At 47.5% G+C, this 14344-nt stretch overlaps 1 protein-coding gene across 6 annotated transcripts in view; it reads right to left on the bottom strand.

Annotated features, from left to right (window-relative positions):
* Window positions 1-14344, bottom strand: part of MIB2 (MIB E3 ubiquitin protein ligase 2) — a 67331-nt gene that overhangs the window by 51317 nt on the left and 1670 nt on the right. Inside the window, exon 3 of one of the 6 annotated variants that reach the window (XM_035120289.3) lies at window positions 13393-13460. The exons of the other annotated variants lie outside the window; for them this stretch is intronic. The gene's annotated coding sequence lies outside the window, so the exon portion shown is untranslated. The remainder of the gene's footprint in view (window positions 1-13392; window positions 13461-14344) is intronic. 6 annotated transcript variants of the gene reach the window in all.

The raw sequence follows: 14344 nt of genomic DNA, 5'->3' as shown, positions 1-14344 counted from the left end.
GACAAAAACGTTTTTTGCATGCGCCGAAAAGAGCACAGTGATGTCAATAGGCAGGGAGTTCCAGAGTTTAGGTCAGGGGTCCCCAAACTAAGGCCCGGGGGCCGGATGCGGCCCAATCGCCTTCTCAATCCGGCCCGTGGACGGTCCGGGAATCAGCATGTTTTTACATGAGTAGAATGTGTCCTTTTATTTAAAATGCATCTCTGGGTTGTTTGTGGGATCTGCCTGGTGTTTTTATGTGAGTAGAATGTGTGCTTTTATTTAAAATGCATCTCTGGGTTATTTGTGGGGCCTGCCTGGTGTTTTTACATGAGTAGAATGTGTCCTTTTATTTAAAATGCATCTCTGGGTTATTTGTGGGACATAGGAATTCATTCATTCCCCGCCCCCCCAAATATAGTCCGGCCCCCCACAAAGTCTGAAGGACAGTGGACCGGCCCCCTGCTGAAAAAGTTTGCTGACCCCTGGTTTAGGTGCTAAAAGACTGTTTTTTTACATACACGGAAAGGGAATTAAGTGGCACCTGGAAGAGTGCCCGTTCCGCAGACTGATAATATAAAAGTCATATGCAAAGAAAAAAAATATATGACCTGAGTACAGCCAGAGTACTTTCCTCTCACCCCACAGCCTTTCGGGAATTATGTGAGTGTTTATCTCCCCCCCTAAAATTTAACCTAAAAACAGGTGGCCTTAGACAGGGATAAGCCATATATTTTGCAGAGAGTTTGGTTCCAGTTTGTAGCTCACCCACCCAGGCAAAGATTTACTTCTTTGCAATCATCCTGTTTTAAAAAGTTACTTGGTTCTTAGGCTTCTGACAGCTCCTCCAGTTTCCCCTCTGTATAAAACCTTTTTTGTTACAGTCACTGGTTCAAAATCTATTCTTTCCCTGTAAAATTGTTATTTTACTGTGCTCAATAAACTTCCTTTAAAAAATAGATAGCTGCAGCAGCAAGGTAAGATTAATACAGTATAAAAAAACGTAATGCCATAGCAGGTCTTTTTCAACCATCATTTGATGATGTGTTGAACAATCGTTTCCCCCACGCTACCCAAAGCTTCCCCCACCACTTTCCTTACTGCAAACAGACTAGGGTATTTTGGCGGGGGGGGGGGCGGAGAGAAAGTGGGCTTGTCATGCAGGAAAGTGAATCAACTTTAATTGCGTAAACTGAATTTGCCAGTATGTGATTGAATCCCACACACACAAGAGTGACCACCTGGACTCGCCCTTAGGGTACATCTACGCTGCATTTTTAAACCCGCACAGGGTTTCCCCTAAAGAATCATGAGAAGAACCGTTCGCCTGTGCAAATATATAACTCCCAGCACCCTTAAACTACAATTCCCAGGGTTCTCGGGGGGAAGCCATGTGCTTAAAATGTGTGGTGTGGATGTGACTTTAGTTAAGGAAGGAGCATAGAATCATAAAATTGGAAAGGACCCCAAGGGTCATCTAGTCAGGGGTCAGCAGAGGGCGGTCCACTGTCCCTCAGACCTTGTGGGGGGCCGGATTATATTGGGGGGGATGAATGAACGAATTCCTATGCCCCACAAATAACCCAGAGATGCATTTTAAATAAAAGGAGACATTCTACTCATGTAAAAACACGTGCTAGACCGTCCGCGGGCCGGAATAAAAAGGCGATTGGGCCGGATCCAGCCCCTGGGCCTTAGCTTGCCTGGCTGCCCATGATCTAGTCCAACCGCCGGCAATGCAGGAATCCTGGAAGCTGCCTTCCACAGGATTCCCCCTGAGCTACTGCCCTTAGTTACTCCTTTGTATGTGAAATGTCCCTTTGGCTTGTTATGGGGATGCTGAACTGCCCTGCATTGTTGTAGGATGTAAATAAAAACACCATAAAATAAAGAATGTGAGCGAGGAGGGCAGGGGAGGCCCAAACGCTTTTACAGCAGAGCCATTTTAAACCAGTCAATGCAACTGTTTGCTGGCGGGTCTGTTAAAAAATAACAACAACCACCCAACAATTTTAACTGGGTTTTAGGAACATAGCAAGTTCATACTGAGTCGGGCCATTGGTCCATCTACGGTAGCTCAGTAACCAGCATTAGCTCTCTAGGGGGGACATTCCCTGCCCTACTTGGGAGTTGTTGGGGAACGAAATTGAGACCTTCTGCATGTGAAGCAGATGATCTAACCATGGAGTTAGGGCCATGAACACCACTTGCCATTTTCTTTCCCTGTACCGTAGTTACCCACCCTGCATTCTCCTAACCTTTACAGAACAAAGCAGGCACCCTTGGTATGAGGTCACCTTAATACAAAAGAGGGGGGGGGAGACGCTCATAGCCAACTCCTGAGGTTGCATTTTTAGGTCTTTTAACAATCGAGTTGGACACCCATGTTTAGAGGGTAAACAGAGAGCTGGAAAGCAAGGACTTTACACCTTCAGTTTTCAAAGGAAAGACAAACATCAATGCGTATACTGTATATTTTTTGGCCCTCCGAACACCCCTCCTCTCTCAAGAGAGAATGGAGTGCACCTTCAGGAGTGAATTGAAACCGTACAAAAGTGACCCCTGGGGGCACAATCCTGGACAGTCTTTGCCCAGCTGCCACTAATAAGGCCGGGAAACTCGTGAATCGAGCGGTGACACGGAAGGTGGAAATGCTGAAGGGCCAGGCGATTGCACACCCCGCCATTACGTTCGGCAAAGAGGCCTTGTTCCGTGATGATGGCGTACATCTTTTCAATCGGGGAAATGATGTGTGGTTGGCCGTTGTCATTGAGGGCATTAGGTGTTGTGCAGTTGTGAGGGTATTGGCTGCGAGCCTTTGGCTCGAGTGGTGGGTAGGCATTGGTAAAACCTGGTGCTGGGGAGGGGAGGTGTGGCCATCACCTGCCCCTCCATTTTAAGGGTATTCCCTTAAAGGGATCCGGGGGTGTGGATCTCGTTCGAAGCCCGGGTAGGGGCTAGGGCCATGCCACGACCCCATCGGGGACCCTGGCGGAGCTCGCAGTTGATGTACATCAATGGGGCTCCCCCTACTGGTGGTTGACCCTTACTGATCTTCCTGCATGGCGGGTAGGAGTCAGATATAGTCAGTTCAAGTTCAATGCCTAAGCCAATACCACTTACATTCTGTAACCATAGCTGCCAAGTCTCCCGTTTTCCCCGGGAAATCCCCGTTTTTCCAGCTGTTCCTAGGATTTTTTTGTTTTTCCCCGGTTTATTCTGGCGCGGCAGCCATTTTGGAACTGGGCAAAGCAGCATCAAAAGTCACTTCTGAGCATGCTCCGCCCAGTTCCAAAATGGCGGCAGCGCTACTTCCGGTCTGCTATTTCCGCCCGGTCCCTTATTTCTCTGACAGCAACTTGGCAGGTATGTCTGTAACCAATAAAGCTGTGGCCGAAATTTGACCATTAACCTAAAATACTGGTGTCCGTGTGTTTTATAATTCAACATATGGGGGAACTCGGGGCCTTGACGCGCAACTCCTGGGCTACCCAGACGACAAGACGCACACACACCCAGCCTTGATGTGGTCCCAAAGGAAAGCAGAGCAATACATTTGGCACAGGCTTGGCTCCAGGAGTTGCTGGAAGAAGGCGTACAAGGCGCCATCCAACCGTCTTAGGGACCCCGGATTTGTGTAGGGCAGGGGTCAGCAAACTTTTTCAGCAGGGGGCCGGTCCACTGTCCCTCAGACCTTGTGGGGGGCCGGACTATATTTTTTGGGGGGAAATGAACGAATTCCTATGCCCCACAAATAACCAAGAGATGCATTTTAAATAAAAGGACACATTCTACTCATGTAAAAACACACCGCTTCCCGGACCGTCCGTGGGCTGGATTGGGAAGGTAATTGGGCCGGATCCGGGCCCCGGGCCTTAATTTGCCTACCCATGGTGGAGGGTTAGCTCCTTAGCCTTTTCTTCTCCCAAAGATAACCCGCAAGGCAGCAGAGGTTTAGGGTCAGAGTTTTCCTTCTCCTAGACAAGCCCTATCCGCCCCTCAATTCCCTCCACATCACATGCAGAAACTAGCTTCTTGACCGTTGGACCCACTATTGGTCTCACCCACCAGCTGGTTTAGCTGGCCAGTCAAAGCCATTCACCGGGGGGAGAGACAGCTTCTAGCAGCCACAGGCAAGAGCTGAGTGCAGGGGTGGGGGGAAGCAATGTACCCTTCACAGAATCATGGTGCCAGAAGAGACCATGGTGGTCATCTAATCCAGGGTGCAAACCTCTGAGCATTCACATAAATATTTAGCAGATCCCGTCGCTTCTACGCAGGCTGAGTCAACAGGGCCTTGCATTGTTGAGAAAGCTCAGGAACAAGTAGCTGGCAGAAGGACACGTGTCCAAGGCCAGATTTGGCAATGAGGCTGCATTTCCCTTGCGCCCCCCCCCATAAAATAGTGTCATACAGGCATATATATATATTCCATTCCAAAGTTGCTGATTTGGCTAGGGACACACTAGCAAGAGAGAACAAGCTGGAGAAGGTTCAGAAAAGGGTGGCTGAAATGATCAACGGGTTGGAACAGCTCACCAACGAAGAAATGGTACAACTTTTTTGGGGGGGAGGATTCAAGGAGATAGAGGTTTTACTTCTTCTCTCATGGTAGAATGGAGATTCAGAATGGAATTTTTCACACAGCAGAGAGAACTGTGGGATTTGCTCCCAAGCAAGATGTACCGATGGCCACAAACTTGGGTGTCTTAGAAAAGCTATCAGGCAGATTCATAGAGGATATGAATCTACTAGCCGCAATGACCATCTTCTCCCACTACTGTTGGAGGAAGGAGGCCTCTGATTACCAGTCGACAGGGAATCCCAAGCGGGGAGAGTTTCTGTTGAGCTCAGGTCTTGGCCATGGGGGACGCGGGTGGCGCTGTGGTCTAAACCACTGAGCCTCTTGGGCTTGCCAATCGGAAGGTCAGTGGTTCGAATCTCCACCACAGGGTGAGCTCCTGTTGCTCTGTCCCAGCTCCTGCCAACCTCGCAATTTGAAAGCACGCCAATGCAAGTAGATAAATAGGTACCGCTGCGGAGGAAAGGTAAATGGTGTTTCCATGTGCTCTGGTTTCCGTCACGGTGTTTCCATTGCACCAGAAGCGGTTTAGTCATGCTGGTCACATGACCCAGAAAGCTGTCTGTGGACAAACACTGGCTCCCCTCGGCCTGAAAGCAAGATGAGCGCCGCAACCCCATAGTCACCTTCAACTGGACTTAACTGTCCAGGGTCATTTACGTTTACCTTTACTTTGCTATGGGCTTTGATGAAGCATCTGATGAACCACAGTAAGAACAGGATGCTGAACTAGATGGGCCATTAGCTCTTCCTATGTTCTTCAGAAAACCCATCCAATGCACACAAGGTATACCCCAATTTCACACACACAAACACATCCCACAAACCATTAACTTATTTTTCCACAGACGTCCACTCCTGATTGTAGAAAAAAAGCCTCTGCAATTGAAGCAGAATTCTAGGTATACTGGGAAACTCAAAAAATATAGGGCGTCTAATATAGGGCACCAGAGAATTCTCTGAATAATAGATGCTCCTCAAAATAAAAGAAAGAAGGGTCTCTGGCAGTCCCAAGCAGGACTGACGGCTTACAGTCGCTGCAGGCCTTTTCTCCCAAAGGCTCGCCAAAGTCATCTGAATGAGGCAGGCAGACATCATTTTATTTGTATGCCACATGACTACAACAAAAGTACGTAGTCATAAACAGTAAGCAAAATATTAAAAATATATAACCAAACTGAACAATTTCCACATGAATCCTAACAGGATCTAAAATGATCGTACAAAAAACCAACAGCAACTCCCCAGCCCAAAAGTCTGTTGTTCAGAAACCTCAGCTTTTGCAGCTGGAGTCAGTCCAGGCTCTGCCCTCCCAGGCCAAGTGGGGAAAGGGCTTCCAGGACTCACAGCCAAGATGGGTGCATCCCTTATTGCCAGCCAGCCAGCCTTGCGATCTAGCCGCTTTTGGATTCTTTTTGTACAGCTGAATAAGGAAAGCTCATCACTTCTGGGTACCACTGCCCTGGCAACAAAACCACCCATTGAGCCTCACTCCTTACCATCAGCAAGCATGCCTTGTATTGTGAAGTGATGCTGTGATGATAAAAACCACAGAATTGTGGAGTTGGAAGGGAACCCCAAACGGTCATCATGTCCAACCCATGGCAATACAGATAAATACAGCTAAAGTCTGTTGGAAAACGTCCAATGAGAGAGAGTCTACAACCTTCTGAGGGAATCCATTCCACAGACAAACAGCTCTTACGGTCAAGAAAGGCACTCCTAATGGCTAGCTGGAATCTCCTTTCTTGTAATTTGTATCCATTGGTCCGGTTCCTACCCTCTGGAGCAGCAGAAAACAAGAAAAGCACATCACTGCGTAAACACAGGAAGGATGGGGAACCTCAGGCCCAGAGGCTGAATGTGGCCCTGCAGCCCTCTTGTCTGGCCCTCAGGACTCTCTTCAGGCCACACACCCCTCACCGCCGTGTTTTTGATTGGCTAGAATGTGTCCTTGCATTCTCATAATCCTTCTTGCCTGCCTGGATGCAGGACAGAGGTGTATGTGAGGAAACTACCATACAAACGTAAAATTGACATTTGCTGCCCCACCCACTTTTGTCTCTGGCCCCGCCCACTACAAGCATGCGGGCCCTAGAAGGGAATGCGGCCAGTGGTCTGCACCAACTCAGGCTATGGCGCACAAGATCGGGCGGGTAATGTGGTGGCACAACATTCCCCACCTCCCCCCTTCTAGGCTTTGCCACCCAGCCTTGCAATTAGCCACTGGCCTAGTTGCCTGTGGCAAGTGGGGGGGGGGAGGGAAGTCACCCCCTGGGTAATCAGAAGAATGTTCCAGATAAAGAGAAAGCTGGGGTATGGTTGTTTCCTCCTGGTAACCACCTCTGGAGTTTCAAAAACCACAAGCTCATTACCTGGGCCCTGAAAAACAGAGCTATCACAGCTTCCCCAAACTCCCAATCCTCTAAGGTTGCAAAGTCTCTTTCTGCTTTCATTTTTGCTAGCTTGCATTCTTTATTCTCCTTGTGCTAGCCACACAAGGAGTCACGCAGACCACCTAAGCTTCTGCCACCAGCAAGCAGATGAAGTCTTCTCCGATTACCCGCTTTTCAAGCACATCTTTGCCCTCATATGGGCTAGGAACTTGGTTCTTTTTACAAATCAAAGTCAATAATTGCAGGGAGCTGGACTGTCCCGGCTCCTGTGCTTCCACCCTGGCTGTCACAAGCCCAGCAGCTGACACCGTCAAAACAAGCAGAAGGGATCAATATCGTTTTAGGTCAAGCATCAGAGCTTTTGGAAAGAAGTCAAATCAGTGACAAAGCTTTTGTCAAGCCCTGAACTTTTGCTTTGGGACATGAATGCATTCCTTTACCAAGGGAAGTAGGAGAGACAAAGAGAAGGCTTCTCCCCCCCCACCCTCTTTTAAACATCTCAGCGCATTTGACTCCTTAAAACACTGATTTGGCGATTTAATAACTTCTCGATCCGCTGTGCTTTGCTCTCGGAGGGACCCTATCCAACACGGTGCCTCAAAGACGACCCAGCCAGGTTCACAGTGAAAAATGCACCGTGCCCCCGGGATTAACATTTTGCAGCATCAGCACCAAACTTCGTAATTGTTTTGTTACGAAGACGTCTCATGAGCCCGGACCTCAAGAAAACAAAGTAAAGGGCAAAAGCTTCCCTTAGGAAAAAGCAGGGCAACCAACAGCAAACACATCTACTCCATACACTTCTGTGACGAAGGCATGTCCTTGATAAAAACACCAAACCATTAATTCTTGCAAAGCATTAAAGCAAATTTCGAGTCCAGCGAAGTATAGTGGTTAAGAGTACAGGACCAGGACCTGAGAGACTGAGGTTCAAATCGAGACTCGGTCATGAAGCTCACTGGGTGACCTTGGCTCCCACTCACCATCTTTCTCAGCCCAAACTACCTTGCAAGGTTGTTGTGAGGATTTTAAAAATGGGAGTGTGGTTGGGGAGAGAACCATGTAGTCCACCTTGAGCTCCTTGCTCCCTGTCACATCAAATCAATCTCGTTGGACAACTGACCAAAGCCAGACCCCCATCCAACATGCTTTCTGCACCTCTACGAATGTACAGAGCAGCTGTAAACTTTGGGGAAAGGGTCAAGGTTTTTGGGTTTTTTTAAAAAAAGTATGGGTTGGTGGCAGCAGTTGTAGTAAATGGATAGGGGGAAACAGCCTTGCAAATAAGGCAGTAAGTAAGTAGCCTGCAGGACGCGGGTGGCGCTGTGGGTTAAACCACTGAGCCTAGGGCTTGCAGATCAGAAGGTTGGCGGTTCGAATCCCCGCGACAGGGTGAGCTCCCGTTGCTCGGTCCCAGCTCCTGCCATCCTAGCAGTTCGAAAGCACGTCAAAGTGCAAGTAGATAAATAGAGATCGCTCCAAGTGGGAAAGTAAACGGCTCTTCCGTGTGCTGCTCTGGTTCGCCAGAAGCGGCTTTGTCATGCTGGCCACATGACCTGGAAGCTTTATGCCGGCTCCCTCGGCCAGTAAAGCAAGATGAGCGCTGCAACCCCAGAGTCGGTCACGACTGGACCTAATGGTCAGGGGTCCCTTTACCTTTAAGTAGCCTGCAATCATCTTTTACCAGCATGATCAGACGCAGGATGGAACACTCTGTCACTGCTCTACCAGCCCACTGCTTGCAATTCCTTATCATCTATGGGGAAGGGTTGTCGCTCGGTTGTTAAGAGTGTTAACTTGGCATGCAGAAGATCTCACGTTCAATCCCCAGCATCTCCAGGTAAGGCTGCAAATGCCCCCCCCCCGAGTCTGAAATCCTGGACAGTTACTGACGGTCTGTGTAGGTGCTAGTAGACAGGCAGATAGCAAAGGGAAAAGGCAGCTCCCTATCCTCCTAAAAGGAGAGGGCTTAATATCCAAGACTGGGTTAGCAACTGATGCAAAAGGGCCTTCAGATCATAAACCACGACTTTCAAGGATACTCTGCCACTCAGGTAAGGCTCCTCCTTTCTCTATAGCACCTGACACAACAAACGAAGGATAGGGTTGAGCAAGAGGCAGCTGCTTTCACACACTAATACCCCACCCTGGAGAATTCTACCAGTTCTATTTTATCTGCACCATAGGAATGAATTTCTGGAACCAAAATGCTTTTTTCTGTGCACCCTGAGCAGGAGCAGTCACCACTAAGAGAGAGAGGTTGGAATAATAATAATAATAGATTTTTATTTATACCCCGCCCTCCCCAGTCAAAACCGGGCTCAGGGCGGCTAACACCAATAAAATTACAAAAAACATAAAAAGCAATTGATTAAAATACAGATTAAAATACAATATTAAAATTTAAAATGCAGCCTCATTTTAAGTAGTCCATAAATCCAAGCCATGAGGGAGGAAAACATAAGGGTCAGACTAAGTCCAACCCAAAGGCCAGGCGGAATAGGCCAATATAGACGTGGGCTGTCCCTGCATCAAGTGACTTTCCTTCTTTAAGTTCTCAAAGCGCTTAACCTAGCTCAAGGTTGTCAACTGAACTAGCCAGATGTTTAACTGAGAATTAATCACAGTTTGGTGCATCGTTTGAAACGTAAGACTTTAGAGCCGCCTTGCCCCCAAATGGCAACTAGACATTCCGTGTTAGCAACTACAACCTTGGTTTAAGGAGACACTTGGCGCCTAGCGGATATATCTGAGCTTCTGACACTGCCCAGGAAAGGTCTCCATAAAATAGGTGGAGAACTTATGGTGCGCATAGAAGGTCCCAAATTCAGCAGCAGTGTGTCCAGTTACAGCAGGGATGGGGAACTTGAGGCCCAGAAATGTAGCCCTCCAGGTCTGTCTATCTACTACCCCTCCAAACTCTCTCCCCTCACCAGCCCTGCTTCACAACCTCCTTGAGCATTTTTGCCTGGCTGGAACGTGTCCTTAAACTCTGAGCATGCCTCCTGCTTGCCTGGAGAGAGGCTAAAGAGTAGAGTGTGTGTGTGTGTGTGTGTGTCTGTGTCTGCGACTGTGTGTGTGTGTGTGTGTGTGTAGAAAATAGTCCCATTGGCAAAGATAAAATGGACATTCATTCCTCTGCCCATTTTTAATTCCGGCCCCTGGCATTGGCATGTGGCCCTTGGAAGGTTTCCCAGAAGGGAATCTGATCTGGGAAAGGTTCCCCATCACAAGTTAAAGGATCTCAAGTAACAGGTGGCAGGAGGAGGGGGTTGGGAGAAGCCACAGATTAGAAAACCCCAAAAGTTCATTTTAGAATGGAATAATTTCAAGATTTGAAAAGTAGTTGTAATCTAAGCACGGTAGTTGCCTTTGAATGATTTCTGTAAATAATGTATATGAAAGAAAATGATATTGAAATAGAAAAGAGAATTATTATAAAATAATGATAAATTAAAGTAAGATGTTTATTATAAAAGAAATATGGGGAGGATGGGAAGTCATAGGTTTGTGTAGAAAAAGCATAATTGAATTTGTATGCATTTTTTGTGAACACAGACATTCTTATTGGACTGATTGAAATGAAGATAATTATGTGTTGTATATATACAGTATGGAAAATGAACAATAAAGCATTTAATTATTTTTTTATATAAAAGAACCCAAAATCCACAGGTGAGCATTTAAGGATCAACCACAATGCTATGAACTTGCAAGAAAGCTTTCGAGTTCACCACAGTTCCACATCAGGCTGGAAGTTAAGGGGAGCGGAGGAGAAGCTGCCTTGATATCGAAACCTGCATTTAGTCCACGGCTTTAAGATGGAGCTAAGGAAGAGACTGGGACTTAACACGCCTCAGGACCTCAAAACCTTAAGGGCAGCTTCTCCCCACACAAACAGACCCAGGCCCTGTGCTTGTCATCCACGGCCCTTCTCTGTGTCCCCTCTCCCCAAGAAGTTTGGAGGGCAGCAACGCGAGAATGGGCAATTTCTGTGGTGGCTCCCCGATTGTGGAATGCTCTCCCAAGGGAGGCTCGCCTGGCGCCATCATTTACATGTCTCCAAGCAAAAACATTCCTCTTCACCCAGGCTAATGGCTATTAAATAATCTATGGCCTGCAAAAGTGTGGGAAAGAGCACTGTTAGTTCTACTATTAGGCTATCTGTTACCATACTTTTTACTGTTTCTATTACTCTTTTATCACTGATACTTTGTAATGTGTCTTTAATGTTGTGCAACGCCCTCAGATCTTTCGATAAAGGACGGCATATAAACTGAATTAACAACAACAACAGGTTTCTATGAAGGGTTCAGGTTGGGCTCCGGTTGTTCCTGGGCCCAGGAAGAAAACAACAGCCGACCCCCCCCCCCATTTTTCTAGAATACATTCCAGCTAGGCAACAGTGCTTGAGACGGGTGGGAGTGCAGGATTGTGAGGAGTGGGGCCTGGGGAAGGTCCTGAGGGCCAGACAGATATGCCCAGAGGGCTGCATTCAGACACGAGGTCACGGCAGCCTATGTTCCCCCCAGATTCGCAAGGACCGGGCCCTTCTCGCGAAGCAAGAGCAGATCAGCGGCTGTTAAGCCTAATCCGCCCTGATGGTCTCAGGCCCACAGGGCCCCAACTGCCAGAAAGCAGAACAAATTCAGTAGTGAACTGCCTCAACACACGAGATCAGGGGTTCCCAAACTAAGGCCCGGGGGCCGGATGCGGCCCAATCGCCTTCTAAATTCGGCCCGCGGATGGTCTGGGAATCAGCATGTTTTTACATGAGTAGAATGTGTCCTTTTATGTAAAATGCATCTCTGGGTTATTTGTGGGGCCTGTCTGGTGTTTTTATATGATAGAATGTGTGCTTTTATTTAAAATGCATCTCTGGGTTATTTGTGGGGCCTGTCTGGTGTTTTTACATGATAGAATGTGTGCTTTTATTTAAAATGCATCTCTGGGTTATTTGTGGGGCATAGGAATTTGTTAAAAAAAAATTCAAACTATAGTCCGGCCCCCCACAAGGTCTGAGGGACAGTGGACCGGCCCCCTGCTGAAAAAGTTTGCTGACCCCTGCTCGAGATCCTCTTTCTCTCTCTCTCTCTCTCTCTGTGTGAACAAAAAGGAGAGAAAAGGGACTGGGGTTTAGCAACACTGACCGGCGAGTGAGCACCCGGCTCTACAGAAAGCGTTTATTCCCAACGACTGGCTGCCCGAAATATTTCGGAAGGAGGCAAGGTGGCTCGGAGGAAACTCTCGGAGGGAAAGACAAACCACCGTTTGTTCTTTCGAGGCCTTTCAGAACTCGGGAGAGTCAGATCCCCTAGCCTAGGCCATCTAAGTTCTCTACTGTCAATACCAGGGACAGAGAAACTTTCTGCAGCACAGGGGCCGCGTTAACTTCTGAGAAGCCTTCCGGGGGCCAGATTTTAGTGGTGTGGTCAGGGAGAGAGGCAAAAGCAGGTGGAGCAATGAATGTAAATGCTTTGATTTCAGCCCAACATGGCGATGCCCCGGGGGAACAAACCTGGGACCCTCTGCAGGAAAAAGCTGGTGATCCACCCTTCTGTGGCCTCTGCACTGACACGGTGGCCTAAAACGGGGGGCGGGGGGGCGGGGCCTGCAGAAGTTGTTGGACTCCAACTCCCACATCAGCCCCCTGAGCAATGGCCACACTGGCAGGGGCTGATGGGAGTTGGAGATCTGCAACATCAGACTCCTCCATTCCTGACTTTCCTGCAGCCACATGAATTGTTATTGCCCCACTGGAGCTGCTCAAAGAGATTTTGCACAGCACATTAAAAACTATATACAAAACAATTGGCTTGTTTTTGGCCTCTGCCTGTCTCAAGAGACAATGGAGTGTGCCTCCGGGGGGGGGGGGTGAAGTCAAACCACTGTGTTAGTGTAAGGTTAGCAGATTTTTTCCAATGAATCCGGGGACAATTTTCAACTTCAATGGATTATGTATGGGGACTGATTTGTAAATCCGGGGACTGTCCCCGGGAAATGGGGACGTCTTCTGGTAACCTTATGTTAGTGGCACTGAAGTGACCTCCCCAGGGCACAAACCTGGGCAGTATGCATTGAATGGAGGTCCTGGGCTGCCCAGACAACAGGACTCCCCTCTCGGCCTCGCTGATGTGGTCCAAAGGAAAGCAGAGCAAGACGTTTGGGCCCCGCTTGGCTGCAGGAGTTGCCAAAAGTAGGCATACAAAGTGCCAGTCTCAGTGACTCCACTCTGGATTTGTGCAGGGTTCACTCCTAAGCCTTTCCATCTCCCCAAAATGTGTTGCAAAGCAGCAGGTACAGATTTTACTGTAACTCTCTAAAGCATTAACCAAAAATAAAAGTTCACACAATTGTGTGTGCATGCCCATGCATGTGCGCATACATATACACACACACACAAAATAACTATTTTGAATAAATTCAGATACTGACTGGGGTGAAAATCTCCGCTGAGGATTGTTGAAAGAAGCAAGTCCCAAGATTCAATCCCTGACCATCTCCTGTTAAAGGGACCGAGAACAGGTGATGAAGCAGATCTTTCCCTGCCAAAGAATCCCAAACAGCCTTTCCAAGTCAGAGAGAGAAATCCTGGGTTGGATGGAAGAAGCCTGGCCTGGCAGAAAAAAGCAGCTCGCATCTTCACGCTCTCCAAAAAGTCATTTGTCACCTTCATTTCTCCCTTACACACATACCCTGCAAGCCATTTCCTGCACTCCTCCATCTAATACTTAAGATTGTAAGGCCCTTGGAGGTCGTATCCAGCCACATTTCGCTCAGAACAGAAAGGATGAAATTAATGGCCCAAATTCTGCTCTGTGCATGAACTCCAATAGGTCTACTCTGAGTAGGACTAAATTGTGGCAACCCCCCCCCTTATTTCACTCTGCAAAAAGCACCAGGTAATATAGAACCAGGTATTATAATTATTCCCAATTATTTTTTTAAAAAAATTATAGTACCTTCTCTATTGAAAAAACCTAAGATGCTTTAAAAGGAATGTACAAGAACAGCAGCATGCATGAAAATTTCATTTTCCAACAACTTTTTAAGTGGACATTTTTTATTTTATCCATTCTTTATTGGTACCAGATTTGAAACTGATTATATATATAAAATCGTTGGTATCCAATGCTAGCCCTACTCAGAGGAGACCCACTGGGGTTAAGGAGACATGGCTAACTTAGATTAATTCATTTTGATGGGTCTACTCTGTGTAGGACTACAAGCCTGCATCTTCATATTGCTGATTTCTTTCCCCACCCACCCCCACCCAACACACACTTGATTAATTACTTTGGGGTGATTCATAACTGAAATAGCAACAATTATGAATATTTTGGGAAGGTGGAAAAAAACAAAGCAAGCATCACAAAGCCAACCAACT

This window comes from Zootoca vivipara, chromosome 6 (genome assembly GCF_965207765.1).
Source record: "Zootoca vivipara chromosome 6, rZooViv2.hap1.1, whole genome shotgun sequence".
In the NCBI taxonomy this organism is placed as follows: Eukaryota; Metazoa; Chordata; class Lepidosauria; order Squamata; family Lacertidae; genus Zootoca; species Zootoca vivipara.
Note: the sequence above shows the minus strand (reverse complement) of the source record. Positions and strands in the feature narration are given on the sequence as shown.